Source organism: Pezoporus occidentalis, unplaced genomic scaffold (genome assembly GCF_034315485.1).
Source record: "Pezoporus occidentalis ecotype Australia unplaced genomic scaffold, CSIRO_AGI_Poc_V1 ctg22, whole genome shotgun sequence".
Classification (NCBI taxonomy): Eukaryota; Metazoa; Chordata; class Aves; order Psittaciformes; family Psittacidae; genus Pezoporus; species Pezoporus occidentalis.
The window spans coordinates 1,749,892-1,767,174 of record NW_026914072.1 but is presented as its reverse complement, the minus strand read 5'-3'; the positions used below and the strand labels follow the sequence as shown (position 1 = coordinate 1,767,174).

Below are 17,283 nucleotides of genomic sequence, written 5' to 3'. Positions count from 1 at the left end.
TATAGACAGAAACACACACATCCTCACACCCCCCAACTTATTAGGCATAATGGCTTTATATTTAAAGTAGTATATCACATCCCTGAACAGAATTTTTAACTCGTATACTAAACAATTATTCATTTGGCAAAAAAAGTTTGAGCCTCGTTTTCAACAAGTTACTGATGTTGCATGTGTTCTCCAGGGGTATTCAGACTAAGCTCTGCATGGCACACGTGTTCAGCCCCAGCCACTTGAAGGGACCCCTGGCAGAGCAGCAGATTCCCAGACAACAGTATCACTGAGCAAGTCGTGCAGAGTGGGCTGGGTTTCTCGTGCATACAGCACCCTCATATTCACAACCCTGGTTTGGAGGAAGTGCCAGTAAAAATAACATACAACCTCATTTAACCTTCCATGGCCACACAATTAGTTCTGAGACTGGTCTTCTACTTATATTCAATGTGTGAAGTAAAGTAACTACCCTGCCACTTTTCAGTGCAATGTGAAATCTTGGCCTGTAACATCCCAAAACAGTACAGTAAGAATAAATGCAAAAAAAATCCTTGTCAGCACTTTCCTGACTGCCGTGGCTATGGGCCAGATTTTTCATGATGCAATTTCCCAGATGAGATCAGGCCAGTCTCACCTCATCTGTGCTGAAGAAACTCCATTGGAGTTGCGTGGGTGAATTTGGGTTTTTCTGTGGAACTTGGTATCACATTTTTGTCCAGAGAATTTTGTTCTGTATTTTAGAATCATTCTTCTTAACAACCTGCAAGACAATTTTCTTCAAAGAAAGCTCTTGCTAGCTTTATATCTGTGACCTTAGGTTATCTTTTATAGTTTAATCTACACAAGCTTAGAAATCAAGTTTTGCCTGTGGTAGCCAGCCCACCAATTCATTCGATTGTCCAGTACAACTTCCAATTCTCACAAAGCAATTTGACAATTGTATTTTGCACTGCATGTTATGAAGTCCAGTGCTGCAAAAATAATGAGACCTGGAACTACACAGAGCATGCAATTCCACTCATTTAACCATGAATTTTCAGGTAATTTAGATGTTTCAGTAACAGGCATACTATAGGCCAACCTGTCATATTACTCTTACCAGAAAAATGTCATGTACCTGTCTCCTAGCTTCCACACATGCCAACTCTTAGACTCTCATTAAACCTTCCCTAATTCACAGGATACATAAGCAAAAGACATTATTTTTAATGGTTTCATAAAAAGCAGAGCCCTACAGCCACTAAATAGTCCTCTTAAGTCATTACTAAAGTTTGTAATTTATTAATAGAGGATATGTGAATCTTCCTTGATGGCAAAGACAGAAGAAACCTGGGTCAGCTTAGCTCACTAGAGGCACGGAGCCACACTCTGCTCAGGAAAACTTCTGCCACTAGCAGGTGAGCAGAGAGGGGTGTTCTGTCTTTCCCCCTTGGTCCTGCCCATTACCTGGTTATACTGGAATCAAACACTGGTGCAGGCTGGAAAGCTACCACCCCCAGCCACCCACTCCAACCATTTGCCAGGAGTTAGGGCACTTGCCACCACCTCCTGATGAGCAGACTGGCCACAGTACGTCTTGTGCTTGTCTTCTGCTGAGAAAATAACTTCCCAAGGGCAGACGTGGTCCATGAGGTGGGAGGGGACAGAAACTGCAGCAATAGCTGGAGCATGAGTCACTATGGCAGCACAGCAAGCCCCTGTTCCTGCCAGGAATTGGGAGGAAGCACCTCGGCCCAGCCACTGGGATGGGGTGCCTATGTACCTGTGGTGGGACCAGGGCTCCTGGCAGCTGCAGGTGGTGGCATCATAAATAGCATAAATCGCAACAGATAGTAAATGATATTATTAATTTATGGAATGCGAAGAATTCACAAAATGTCATGTGATTATGTGGAATAATAAAATAAATCATAAATCAATATAAAAAATTAAAAAGGCAACCACCCACCTGTGGCAGATAAGGGAGCAGCCTGGCCTGCCTGCACCCACACCATGATGGCTGACTGTCCCACATCACCAGGCACCATTTCTGTCTCATTTTCTCCTCCTTCACCTACTGGCTAAATCACCCCATTCCCCAGTGGGTGGGAGTGGAGACAGGCTGCCCATGCATAGCTCACCACCCGGACTAGAAATGTGACTTCCCAACTGTTAGCATGGCCCAAGTTTAGCAACCTGAAATAATACCCCAGATCCCTCTTACAGCTGTATTTAAAGTTAGCTTTACTTGCAACTGCTTTTATTTCTGCAGTTAATCTGCAGCTTTCAGCCAGTGAACTCTGAAGCCTTACACATATAGTGTAGTATGGAGTTAACCTACAGTACCTCCTTAAATTACATAGATGGTTTAATTCAAGGAAAACTGAGCAGGTAGAAAAAAAGCCAGTCTGAAAACAGATTGTAAACATTGCACTGCTTTCAGCAAGTTCAATTCACTTCCAATTCCAATCTGGTATTTTTATAGATTAATGAGTCTGTCAGGTTGACACCATGCAGAGGGATAAGTGAGCAGTCAGCTTTGTTGTTCAGGCTTTGTTTTCATGTTTCCAATTAAAAATAAAAAAAACCCAAACAATTAATGGGAAACATTAAAATGTAAGAATGCAACAGCTTTTAAACATATGGGAGCTTTCATCTGAGCAAGAATTTTCCCTGGAAAAGACTGAGGTGAGGTCACAACTTTCAATCAAAGCTCTCTCTCTTTATAAAAAACTTAGTTAAGGTTGGTTAATGTTATCACATAATAGGTGGATTTACACAACCGTAGAGACTGGCTTTACCAGAATGAATTATTGATGTCTTACTTTCATAAGTGAATGACTTGCAAAAACCAGCATATAGTATGCTTCACTGCTGCAAGCTCTGCAGACTTAATGCAGCTCTGGAAAAGCAAGATGAATTCTTTCTTCGAATTGTACATCAACAAAAACAAGACTGTAAAGGATACAGTTACTTTGGAAACGGATCAGTCTTTAAAAAACTGTTAAAAACAATTTCTGCACCTGAACATTACTGATGCTTTCTGTGGCCCAAAAATGTTTTTTCCTGTTTTCACAAGTTTTTCTCAATCCTGCTAATTGTCAGAAGCTGAACACCTATTTCAGTGGAGCTTTGCCAATTTATACAGGCTGAGGATGTGGCCCATGATTTTAAAAAAGGTGGGTCCTTTCCACTGTTTCGCCATCTGCCAGGCACTACTTTAAACTAATTAAATAACATCAAGTTCGAACAGGCATTTTCAGGCCATTAGGGTTTTCCATTTCTGGACCCCTACAGGTAACTAGCAAGTCTGGTTTCAGGAGAACTGGGCTATAGATTCAAAGGTGCTGACAATGCTAAACACCTTTTTTAAAACCTGGACAATATCCCAACAGTCTGGACACTTTTGTAGTTTTCCTCCAAGGTGAGTTTGTGTAAGATGAGCGAATGTAGGCAAAGAATCTTACACACTTGGAATTCCTGGGGGATTGCCTTCAAGCATCTGTTGTTTCAGTCACTCACTATAAATTGTATAGCATGGGAAACAAGCCTGTGTAATGCCCCATGATAGACTGAAGGGTGAGGCTATTTATCACATTGAATTGCTTCCCCCTTCAGCAGTGCTCGTTTGCCAGCCCTGCCTATTCCTTGGTGCAGCACTTCTACAAGTTGCTCTACCCAGTTGCCTCTTCACACCCAGAGCCCTCCAGCTTCCTCACAGGACCCTATAACCATGATGCTGGCTGTGAAGGTACACAGCAGCAACTGCTCCCAAGAAAAATGAAAGCATTTCATTTACCTTCCACTCTACAGTTACAAACGTAACAAACATTGCATGTCTGGGAGATACCTAAATGAACAGTTGCTCGGTGTAACCATGGATTTCCTATCATTTGTAGCATTTTCTTCCCCTCTCTGGTATTCATGAGATAAACCCACTTATGCTACTGGTCTTAAAACAGACTGTAAACAGCCAGAGCAGAGATTGTCTCATCCATCTTGTGTGCACAAGACCTACCACAATGGAACCTTTATCCTGCCTGCAGACTTTCAGCACCGCTATAATTCAAATAGCACTAATAATGATAGTGAATGAGGAATAGTTTGAGCAAGACATTAACATGAACAGAGAATAACCTTCTATCAACCAGAAGCTCTATATAGGAGTAATAGAGTACACCAGCAGTACTGGCAAGGTTTGCACACATCCTGCTTTTTACCCTGAAATAGCCCAAGACATCTTCACAAATCTATGGAAAGACCATTTCAGACATATCATATATTGAATGAAGCCTTTTTATCAAGATGCAGCAGCCCCACATGCCATCTGGGGCTAAAAAGGAGAATTACCTTTGCAGCCGAAACTGTCACTGGAAAAGGGAAGAGAGGCCAGGGAGTACCAGAATGGCAGAACAACTAGCTCTAGTCAGGCATCTAGTCTGCCTAGGATAAACCGAAATTACCTTACTCTAAATAAGCCTCTCATCCATTTTACTGCCTTCTAGAAAAAATAAAGCAAAACAAAACCCCAACAAACCAAGCAATATAAGCAAAATGTCCAACAAGCAAGAAAATGTTACTTCTCACATAACCTTTCGTGCCAGGAGTGCCCTGGTTTCAGGCCAAACTATAATGTCAGCTCAAGGCAGTAGTAGTATTTCACTGTGATTTCAATGACACACTCACACCTTCAAGTAAGCCTCTGTAAAGGTGTGTGCATATGCGGACACACCTCTGTATAAGCTTCAAACGAGATTTAAAATGTCATCCTATACTGACATAGTCGCATTAGTACAAATACATGCCTATTGTAACTGTCTGAGTCATAGAAGTACGTGGCAGCTATTTTAACACCACTCTAATGGCTAATATAAATAAGCTTAAATCTCCAGCATACTTTGATAATATGACCACAATACCTCTTCTCCTTCCTTTCCCAATCAATTCATCATATGGAACCAACACTCACAGATTTCCCTTGAAATGAGGCTAATGTAAAGGAAAAAAAATAGTTCAGTGCTCAACACAGCTGATGAGTGTACAGCAACGTCCTCTTAACAAACAAGCTGGAAGTGTGTGAAACAGCCCAGCTTTGGAGGAAGGCGAGTTCCCTCATGGACCTGGTTGAAGGTCTGTGCCAGCAAGGCCCACAGGCTTGAAAGCGTGTTACAGGCAAGGGAACACCACAAGAGGTTAGGCTGCAAGATGCTGTAAAAAAAGGCTCAGAAGTAAAGCAGTATTTTAAAATGCACAGTATTCCTGGCAAGTCACATGCCTTAAAACTGGATGTAAATCACTGCAAACTTCAACTTTTGTTTCCACAGAACTTTTTTAATGTTTTTTGCTTTCACACACAGGGCCCTGTTCAGCATCTGGCTGCCATGGTGTTTTTCTATCTTGACAATTCACTTCCGTGAGCAGGCATGTAGCCAACTCAAATGAGACTCAACGCAGTGAAAAGCCCTTCAGGTAAACAGTGTGATAAGCTAAACTGCAAAAACGAGACAATGTTTTTGGACTATGAGGCAGTTGCTATGGAGACGGTTGCTAATTAACTGCATTCAGCCAAGAGAACAAAGGGTTTAAGGGCAGACAGGACTCTGTATCTTAGAGTGAGCAATGCATAACGTCTTAGCAATCTGCACATCTATCATATCTGGAATACCTGAGCCTTTGCTTAGGTTGCAGAATACCTCAAGAAATAACAACAGGGTGGTTTATTCCTTTAAATTTCAGCTAATTTTTAGGTAATTAATGATCTAACAGTATTTTAAAAACAGAAAAAATCCATACTTAGAAGTCACAGGTATCATGAATCAATGTATTAATTATCAAAATGTTCATTCAGAGTCACTGCTTTCACAGTGTATGGAGTTTGCATGGCAAGGTTTTGGTGGGGGGTGGGCTACAGAGGTAGTTTCTGTGAGAAGCTTCTAGAACCTTCTTCTGTGTTAGATAGAGCCAATGCCAGCCCACTCCAAGGTGGACCCACCATTGGCCAAAGCTGAGCCCATCAGCAACAGTGGTAGCACCCCTGGGATAACATATTTAAAATGGGGATAAAGTTACTGTGTGGGAGCAGACAGAAAAAGGAGTGAGAACATGAGAGAGAAACAGCCCTGCAGACACCAAGGTCAGTGCAGAAGGAGGAGAGGAGGTGCACCAAGTGCCATAGCAGAGATTCTCCTGCAGCCTGTGGTGAAGACTATGGTGAGGCTGGCTGTGCCCTTGCTGCCCATGGAGATCCACAGTGGAGCAGATATCCACCTGCAGCCCATGGAGGACCCCACACAGGGGGATGCCCAAAGGAGGCTGTGACCCTGTGTGAAACTCCCAGAAGGACCTGTGGCCCCATGGATAGAGGTGCCCACATTAGACAGGTTTGCTGGCAGGACTTGTGACCCTGTGGGGGACCCATGCTGGAGTAGTCTCTTCCTGAAGCACTGAAGCCTGTGGGAAGGACTTATGTTGAAGAAGTTTGTGGAGGACTGTCGCCTATGGGAAGGACCCCATGGTGGAACAGGGGAAGAGTGTGAGGAGGAAGGAACAGCAGAGAATGTGTGATGAACTGACTGCAACTCCCACTCCCCATCCCCTTGTGCTGCTGATGGGATAGGGAGTCAAGTTAAGCCTGGAAAGAAGGGAAGGGTGGGGGGAAAGATGCATAAGACTTGGCTTTATTTCTCATTATCCCACTCCAATTTCATTGGTAATATATCAAAGTAATTTCTCCAAGTCAAGTCTGTTTTACCCATGATGGTAATTGATGAATGATCTCTCCCTGTCCTTATCTCAACCCGCAAGTTGTTACATTTTCCCTCCCCTGTCCAGCTGAGGAGGGAGAATGATAGAATAGCTTTGGTGGGCACCTGGCCTCCAGCCAGGGTCAACCCATCACACACAGCTAATAAAAAAGCCATTGGAAAAATCACTTCTAAGACAGTACAATGTACCTAATTATTATTCTCTCTTGCATCTTAAAAATTTTTAGCTTGCACTGCTTGGAAAGCTTAGAATAATTAATTCTTCAATTCCTTCCTAAACATAGTTCTTAGAAATATACCTTGGACCTAAATGCTGTATTTACATTAAAATGGTCTATTCTGAACAGACATTGAATTACATTATTTTAAAGTCTTTTCTGGGGGGATAGCTATATATTATGATTCTTTACTATTTTTATAATGCACTGTTAGTACCCTAGAGAAAAAAAAAAAAACAACAACGCAAACTTGTCAGAAGTGATGAAAACTGCAGAGCAGCATAGTTCCAGCTTATGGAGTCCCTATGCATTTCTAGCGAAACTACCTGTGTGCACAGCAGCCCCTGCAAACCCACGGGCAGGGCAGTCACTGAGACCTGATGAGCCTCACTGGTGGACGAGAGCTGCCCAGGCACCTCTGTTCAGTGAACAGGCAGATCCTAACTCAAGCTTCAGCCCCAGACTTCAAAAGTTGACCTCTTCTCCTAAGTGAAAGCTGAGAAAACCAATAAAGAACGGGTTGCACAACAGAAAGCCCTTTCCATTAGAGATAAAATACATCTGTGCTAACGCAAGACCTCTTTAGGTCTGGATAAATAAGGCAACATCTTTCCCTTTAAGTCATGAAATATATGATTTAAATAAAACCAGGATTTTTTTATTTTTTAATGATTTAGATACTGTTAGGATTTACAAGGTCACAATCAATTTTGAAGTTAAGTCCTCACTAAAGGGAATGGGATGAGTTCACACCCCATATGAGGGTATTACTTCAGCAAAGCTTGTTGGACACCGAATAAGCAGGGTACTAATTTACTACATGAAGGCCTAAGGTTTGGGGTTTTTTTGACATTTTAAATTATGAGGCATCTGCAAACAGATCCTAAATCTGAACTGCACACGGATTTTCCACACCAGCCAATTCAGATTGCCCCTAGACGTCCCCTCCAGTATTAATCACTCACCCACACTACTGTAGTTCATATTTCTTTTCCAGAAACAGAGGTCTGCAAGATTCTTAAACTCTTGCCTAGAAAATAGAAATTATTACTTTTGTGGCAAACTAAGTTTTAAACATAAAGGACTTAATTCTGCTTTCAGTTACACTGCCATAAATCTTAAACAACTCCATTAGATTTATAAGTGTAACAGAGGAGGAAATTGAGCCCAAGATATTTTCTAAATCGGTAATTAAATAGCAGAATTTTAGCTTGGCACAGAGTAAAGACCTCTTAGATTATGTCTTCAGATAAGACTACATACTTTTTTGTTCCTTGAATAACGATGTTATGAACAAATTAAATCATCTTATTTTCACCAGCATTTGTATTACTCTGTAGAAAGACCACATCTTCTCATGGAGCATCAGCATGGGGCTAAATATTGCCTTACTTCCCCATCCACTTTCTCTCTTCTCCACAGAAATGTTAGACTCCTTATAGCTACCCATTATTTGTACACGGTATACTGTACCTCAAAGACCTTTTCTTGTTTCAAGGAACTATTATATTAAACAAATATCTAATAATAAAAAAATGGCATTTAGCCAACCCCCTTATTAGAGGTTGTCCTGGGTATCCTGTGGTCACATGCAGAGATTGAACTGTTTGGAAGACGTGGCCTGCTGTCCCAGCACACAGGATGTGGAGCAGGAAGCGTGGTTTTCCCACAGTAGCCCTAAGCTCCCCAAGGGTCACTGGACAAAGTGCAAAAGGGGCCCCTTCAGCATTAAAACCTAGATGGCACTGGAGGGAAGAGGGCTCAATTCCCAGCTCTGATATAAAACTCTTGGCGACATCAGACAACTTATTTTAATTTCTCTAGACTTCTTCATTTGAGTAAAGGCAGCTTTTGAAACTTCCTGTCTCACAATCTTAATTGAAGTGTGTATGGCTACTCTACCTCATTTTTATCTTCACTCAGTATTTCCAGTTTTAATGCATCTTTCCTGTTATTTTGCACTTTGCTGATCTGTTATGCCAGAGTCCATGCCATCTCCACCAGCTCTGTGCATGCCACTCTTGCAAAGGTCAGTGGGAGGCTCTAACCTGGGACAACTGCTACCAAATGGGGACTGAGATGAACAGCCTTTGGGACATTCAGGCCAAGCCAAGCCAAGCAAAGGTTTTTCTGAACTGTCCCACCTGTTAATGACGCTCCTCTGGCTATATAGCTCCGGTAGTCTTTTTTCACTACCTTGCAGGATGGAAAATTCTGCTGGTGGCTCCTCCATATGCTATCCCCTACTGCAATTCTTCTCAGCACTTTCACAGCCTCTCGTGATTAGACCTTCTATAGCTAAAAATACACCATGTACGTAACAGGCAATATATGCTTCTGTACCTAATAACTTCTTTAAATACAAATAATAGTATTTCTTTGCAGACAGCTCTCACAGTACATTGCATTCACTTGCTAAAGCAAAAAAGGAAGGTCCCAGCTAAGAAGCAGCCAGTTTGGTGTGTGTAGACCTCCTCATTGTGATCTCTTAAATACATTTTAATTGGCCAGAAGGGAACACATTGTATTCACACACACATATTTGTACATGTATGTGCACGCATATATGTATTTAGATATTACTAAGCACTTACTTCACCAGTAATTGTCCTAAAATGCTTATGGCTGACAGTGTATCCAAGGAAGAACTAAACAAATTAAAATGCAATTCTTGTTCAAAAAATTCAATGCTAAAGCTACCAGATCACATGAAGGCACCTGTTAATATGATTCAAAGACTACTTTATGGAAAATTATTGTACTACGTATCTACAGTTGTCAGTGATACCCATAAACAACAGTAAGCCTGCTGTCCCTGAGCACCTGGACTTTGAACCATTTGGGTTAACATTTTCTTTTTCCCAGTGTCTAAGACAATAGGATCCCTGCTAGTCTGAGGTTAAGACTGATACTGAATCCAAGTGGCTGAAAACCACAGTTTCTATTAACAGTGCTTGTCTGAGTCCTTTGTAGGTAAAATTGTAATGATGCTTGACTGACATCCTAGCAACTCCCATGGTATGCAATGCTTCCTCAGGTTTTCAGTTTCCTCGTGAATTTGGGATGCATTGTAGTCCCTTTTACAATAGGTCTAACAAGCCATGCTACCTCCCTGTATTTAAAAGGGCATTTATGAGATTGAATTAGCACATTATCTCATATCTCTTCTCCTTCCCCAATTCTTAGTATTTTTGCTTACAAAAACATGTCTTTTTATCATCCAATGTAAAAATTTTTGTGTTGACTTAGAACAAAAGCTTCAGAGGAGCCTTTTTGTATGAGCTAAACCACTATTTCTACTGAAAGTCTGTAAACTCTTAATCCATTAGTGTCCTATACAGTCAGACTAAAATCATCTGGAAACCCAGACACTGAAGTGTTTCTCTCTGATGTTCCAAACCAAATGTCCCACATTAAATTGTTTGTAGGATAGGAAAATATTCATACAATGGTATGACTACAACTTCTCAAGGGCATCACAAAGAAAAAAAATCCTGCATCCATCTGTGAGGAAATCCCTGTAAGACACAGTTAAGATGCATATTAGTTTTGAATAGCATGGCCCTCAGGGAATTGTGCAAGACTTATGTCACAACCACCACAGCATTTACTCTCCAACAGTTAGCCTGGGCTCACTTCTGTGAGTTGTGGGGTGGAATATAAACCTGTTTCTCAGGAGACTGCATGCCTCCAGAAAACCAAAGGTGGTGTAAGAAGTTTTTTGTGCTGCCATTGCTCCTTGTTCCCTTAGTGTTATTTGTGATCACACCCACACTAGAGCAAATCCACCAGGGGAGAGGGGCAACATCAGGATGAAGTTTCCCTCCCGGCATGGTTCAGATGCCTGGCTTTCACCACTCCTCTCACTCGCCCCAGCTCTGCCTGGCTTGAACAGCTGGGCTAGGAGTCTCTGATTCCAGCAGCTCTTGGATGCCGATGCAAGCCATAGTGAGGGTGCTGAGTGTGGTGATGGTTAGTTGTGCAGCTGGTAGTTAAGGGGTCAATTTTTGATCAACTTTTTTCTGTTACTGGCCATGCTCTCTGCACTGTCCAAGTCTCTCTCTCTTTATGAGAACAACAGTTTCTATGTTTTCTTAAGGCTTCTGCTTCCATAAGGTTGCCCAGAACAGGGGTGCCTAACATAACTCACCTTCCACATCCACACATAAACACTTTACTAGGGATGTGGGTCAATGGCCTACTGCTATGGTGTGAGATAATTCAGCTGCTAAGAAAGAAGACAGTTTTACCATAGTCTCATACTGATCTCATGAAGAAGAATCCAAACCTAACAGCGTATCATAACCCCCAAGAACACAAAGGCCTTACTTGTCAAACTCAACTTGCTCCCAGGTTGTCTGAACTAAATAAAAGATGTTCACCCTAATATGCTGGTAGGAGGGATCCCAGTTCTGCAAGGAATGAGATCAAATTAAAAAGTACATTTTCTTTCATGCCATCTACATGCAGTATTTTCAGTTATCTTCATCTCTCAGTACTGTGCAACCAGCTAACACACTACATCAGCTTGATCAAGGCTGTTTTAACTACCTCCTAGCACAAAAACTCTATTTCTTAAGGCTGCAAAACTATGCCTTCTGCAATTACAGGATCACAAGCTCATCTTGTGAAATCATTGCTGGAGGAAAAATAAGCTAATATAAATCATAGTAGACAATCACAGAAACGTATCCTGGATGTTCTAGCGAGGTTGCATCACTTCAGTGCTCTCATGCTAACATGCGTCATTCCTAAAGAAGAGTTTTACTAAAGGAGCAATGTCATAAAGGAAAAACATCCTCTTACTCTGGTAAGTATAGCCACTTGAATAGAACTAGCCATTAAATTACTCTTAAGCAGCAAATGCCTGATCTGAACCTGCCCTTGTAGCTTCCACTTTGTTCCAGACAAGAAGTGAAGTTGCTAGTAGCTCTAATGTTGCTAGTCCTCCACACAAGGATACCTACTAAATGCTGGGAAACTTGGGCAGCAGCCATACAGTTTACTTGACACTGTTTCCCACAAACAAGCTACTAACAACTTTCTGTGAGTTCTTCTTTATATGGATGACCAAAGAGAACATACTGAGTAGAGAGGACAAAAGCCAGAGAGCTAAAAAGCACTTGCAGTGGATGTCCTGCTCTCTTTAATGCATAATTTTTCAGCAAAACCTTCTCGTACAACTTTTCATTTCCTTTGGAATGCATCATTTTCCTGACCCAACACAGCCAAATGGAGTACTTGATCACTGTGCCATGTATGACCTTGCACAACATTACTCACTCATTCAGATGTGGTGCTTCCCACAGCCTGCTCTCTTTTGCCTGCTCCCCTGGTAGGAGCTGATACCCTTATCATGCTCAACTCTTACAGTCTCACATAGATTTTCTCTTGAGGATGGCAGCTTATGGCAGGGGTTGGTGGGGGAAAGGGACTGAAATTCTCTATTTCCTAAGGATTCTGCCACTTTACCCAAACCACTGATGATTTACCCTTGAAAGCACAAACAGAAAGATTAAACCCTGTTCCCCCACATTTCAGAAATCCTCAAAAACAAGTAAGCCCAATACCCTTAATTCCTAATGACAGCAGTGTCTATTGCTCAGCTCACAAAGCCAGATTGCTTTCTTATATGGACAGCATGCCGATGCAACATGAACATCACCAGATTGCAGAAATGCTTTATAGGCAGATTTGGTCATAATTTGAGAAATTTAAGTATCTTTGGACCTTCATTTTCTTTACTTTTAACTGATTGCTCAGCACAGGTTTGCAGCCTGCCTTCATGCATGCGCTGTGCAATGATGTAATACAGTGAGCAATCACAGAATTGCAAGAATGTTTCTAGACAGATTTGTTTACAGTCTAAGAAACCCAAATGCTAACTTTCATAATAGGAGTCCTATCTCCAGTGCACTTTGTGTATGTTGCTTTGAGACCAAAAACAAAAAAGAAAAAAATACAAGAGCGTATCTTTGCACAATGATTGCAATAACAGAGGAATAAACATGCAACCTGATACTCCACATCTGGTATTTCATCACTCCAAATACCTTATTTGCATTCAAATATATTTAATACTGTGAAAACTTTATAAGGTAGTGATGTCTTTATAGAGGCAGTAACTTGCATGGAACTTTTAAAATTAAAAGCAATAGTAAAAATAATTTGTAACATGTTGCTGCATTGTTTATAAAGCCAGTCACCTTGAACTTTCCTAACAGAAACTCAGAAAGACACCCAGTAATGGCAGTTAGCTACAGAATCACACAAGCCTACAGAATAGAATTTCTTTGCAAATGTACTACTTCAAAGCTCAATTTTCATACTCAATTTATACAAAGTGTTTTGGAAATGAAGACTGTTATTACTCATCAGGCAAAAATTCTATCATCTGAGCAGAAATTTTAATGAAAGTATCATTTTCCCTTTATTGTCATGGCAATGCAGGCCAAGAGATTTTATGCATGACCTATTAAACATATACAACAGTTTTGAAAGGCTGCTATGCACCTTCTCACGTTAATTAGTGCTCATTCTTCTCTGTAAAACAACCAAACACTCTGCAAAACTTCCTCTACACATAATCATTAATATACTCTTAAGTTGTTTTGTTGCAGTGATGAATACCCCCAATGCAAATCACAGTGACTAATTTCATTCATAATGGAAGAGCTGTTTAAAAAATCTGGTCTCAAAAATGAAGATCAAACTCCTTCCTTGCCTTAAAGGCAAAAGCCACCTTTGCTACCTTTAGGCGAAGTTAACACTGATAGCAACATGTCTACAGGCGTTACTACACTTGCTACCAACTTCAGTTACTGTGACATTCTCTCCAGAGCTGGCACTAAAGCTATGCCCTGCTATAGCTAAATTTTGGGGAAAAAGAGAGAGAGGAGAGGAGAGGAGAGGAGAGGAGAGGAGAGGAGAGGAGAGGAGAGGAGAGGAGAGGAGAGGAGAGGAGAGGAGAGGAGAGGAGAGGAGAGGAGAGGAGAGGAGAGGAGAGGAGAGGAGAGGAGAGGAGGAGAGGAGAGGAGAGGAGAGGAGAGGAGAGGAGAGAGAGGAGAGGAGAGGAGAGGAGAGAGAGAGAGAGAAGAGAGAGAAGAGAGAAGAGAAGAGAAGAGAGAGAAGAGAAGAGAAGAGAGAGAGAAGAGAAGAGAGAGAAGAGAAGAGAAGAGAAGAGAAGAGAAGAGAAGAGAAGAGAAGAAGAGAAGAGAAGAGAAGAGAAGAGAAGAGAAGAGAAGAAGAAGAGAAGAGAAGAGAAGAGAAGAGAAGAGAAGAGAAGAGAAGAGAAGAGAAGAGAAGAGAAGAGAAGAGAAGAGAAGAGAAGAGAAGAGAGAAGAGAGAAGAGAAGAAGATTCAAACACAAACATGCACACAGGCCAAATCCATTCCCGTGGTAACTCCGGTGACTTCAGCGTTACACCAGGGATAAAAGTAGGGCTGCATTTCACAGCAGCTTTCATTCTTGTAATCTTTTCCAAAACACTCTCCCTAAGACAAGCACAGGCAAATATCCTGCCAGTAAGTGAGTTCACAGGAATTGCTTACAAGTAACTAAACTGTCAGCAGCAGAAGACCAACAATGGAACAAAGTACAAATACAGGACAGCCAGTGGCCTCTAATGGGCTACAGTTTTACTATGCGCTGGGTAAAACAGGACATAGAAATTCATCAGAATTGATGCCAGAGGGGAGGCAAATTATAGGGTGTCCCACTTTGTACTTTGGGATGATATTTATATTTTATAAATACTTCTTTTGAAGCAATACAGATGAAAATAATTCTTACAAATACCTTGCAAGACAAATGAAAATGCGTCTAAGAGTTCTTTCCTCTGTGGGCTACAAAAAAAGGAGTGTGAGCTTCCACAGAGTGAGCATCTATTTATAGTCGTATTCCTCTATCCTCTTTCAAGCTTTCATATTTATTCCCTCCTCACCTTATTTTCTTTGCTACAAGCTAACACTGTACTAGCAGTAAAATCAAAACTGTAAGACCATCAGAACCACACAAGCACACACACACACAGAGGAAGGGGGAAAAGGAGTTATGAAGAGCACTTTCTTGAAGAAAGCTTATCACTGATCCCTTGGCCTTACAGCGTGCTCCCTTTTTCTCAAAAAATTCCAAACTGTATTTCCTGGAATTTGCCCCTCTGAACCAAAACAAGCATCTTTGCTTCTTACCCAATCACTGCCTATAAAATCAAAAACAAGAGTTGCATTAAGTTTTTATTTTGTTTTCTGAGGGTTTCTTCAAGGAGCCATGACCCTGTACTGGTGGCAGGGTCAGCAGCAGCCTGAAATGCTCCTGGTCTTGCACAGGTCATGACATTGTCCTTACTGCCCAAGGATGCCCCAGGGCCGAAAAAGTCACACATCCCCTTCCCCCTCCCCAGTCACAAGGCCCTTGCAACCCTCTTCTGTGGGGCAGGATTGAAAGTCTTTTGTTCTCCCAGTCCTCTGGTGCTGTAAATTACTTCTTTGGGAAAGCAAGAGGAGAGGAAAATGCCCTCCCCTCCCCTTCCCTTCCCTACCCTCCTTCCCCAAGATCACAGCTGTAGAGGAACAGCTGAAGCAGTACAGGCTGCCCAAGGAGGTCACAGATGTCCCTCGGTACCACTGGGGCCTCCCTGCCAGGGGGCCACACTGCTGCTGCCCAGGTGGCACCATGGGCAGACACCCCTCAGCTACCCACCCTACATGTCCCCAAGATTACAAGCCCCCTGGTCCTCCTCCAGGTCCCCCCAAGCTGACTGACTAGAAGCCTGTACACAGGCCTCTGAGAAACAACACTTTTAAGGACAGCTTTAGGCCACCAGAAAGAGAAGTGAAGAAACTCTGGCTTCTGCTTACATGAATGTCACAAAGCTCTCATTAAACCAAAGGCAGAGACTTAAAATATTTCTTCAAGCAAAATCTCTGCTCTTTTCAAAGTCTCCCTCCAAAGAGAAAAAACTACAATTGCTTAACTTAATCCACACAGAGTGATCATTACATTTGTCTCCGTAAAGATCATATTTGTTCTACTGCCTGTATCTAAAGGTAATTTCAGTCAGAAAATGAAACGGTGCTCTCTTGACCTTTTGTCTTACATGGTTCATGAATTACTAACATATTACAATATCGCCAACACTATGAAAGCTTAGAGATACTGCAACGTCTCTCTTGTAAGTGAAATAAACTTGGTATGCCACTAAAAGGCATTAAATTATTTTCATTATGCCACACAGAATCTAAAACACTTACACTGTTTTGATTTCAAAATCCTTGGAGAACAATTATGCTCTCAGGGCCATAAGACTCTATTAGAAAGTCCTCAGAAACCTAGCATGGTTTCAATAAATCCTCAGACACTACAAAGCAGTTACTCAGCTTGAAGAATGAAAACATGAGTTCATCCACTGCAAAGTCAGGATGTAAATTCTGCTCTTACAGTACCCTGCACTTCTTAACAAATCTTTTTCTTCCTAAAAAGGGCAATGCCCTGAGTCAAGTTTTCAGCATCAAACACACATACCTCTTTTTATGATTGCAAATAAGCAATATTTGATTTAGATGGGCATATATACTTATGTATTACTAACTAGCAGTATTAGTAGGCAATTAGATATGCATAAATAGATTTATACATATATAATTTAACAAATGTTAACATTCAGGATTAGAGAATCATTAAATTAAATCAGTGTTTGTCAAAATAAATGGATAAATATGTTAATTTATTTAATTTATGCAATGGCACAAAGGATGGTTCAAAACACTAAAAAATCAGATTTCAGGGGTGATTACCGTGGTTGTAGGGATCCTGATTTTAAAAAATGCAGCCACCCTTATTTTGGCTGATGAGGCTGCTCAAGCCTAAGTAGAGCTTTTGAGCAGAAATACACAATGAGCTTGTTTGCATATACATGCTTATGTCCTCCTAGAAAGAGCACAACCTTCTAATTAAGCAAATCATCTCCCCTTTCCAAAGGAAAATAACAACACCGGAATGCAATCAAAAAGGAGGAAACGGGCGGGAAGGAGAGGACAAGAGAAGTTATATTCCCCTGTGCAGGGAGAGCAGGGGAGGGGTGGGGAGAAATAAGAGGGGGAAAAACGCAAGCAAACACCAGGCAGGAAGCCGGGGCCCAGAAACGTTCTGCCAGGGGCAGCTGAGATGCTTCATCAAAACTCTCTTGTTGCAGACACGCCGGTTGGTGTGGCCGCGGCCAGGGCCACATGGCAGCTGCGCGAGGAGGCCGGGGCAGCCGCAGCAGCAGTGTCCCCGTTTCCATGACCTCTGCGGGGCGCGGGGGCACAGCTGGCGGCAGCTGCAGCAC

General features: G+C 41.8%; 1 protein-coding gene across 8 annotated transcripts in view; it reads right to left on the bottom strand.

Moving 5' to 3' along the window:
* TEAD1 (TEA domain transcription factor 1) overlaps nucleotides 1–17,283 on the bottom strand; it is a 165,078-nt gene that overhangs the window by 90,986 nt on the left and 56,809 nt on the right. The gene's annotated exons all lie outside the window — the stretch shown is intronic.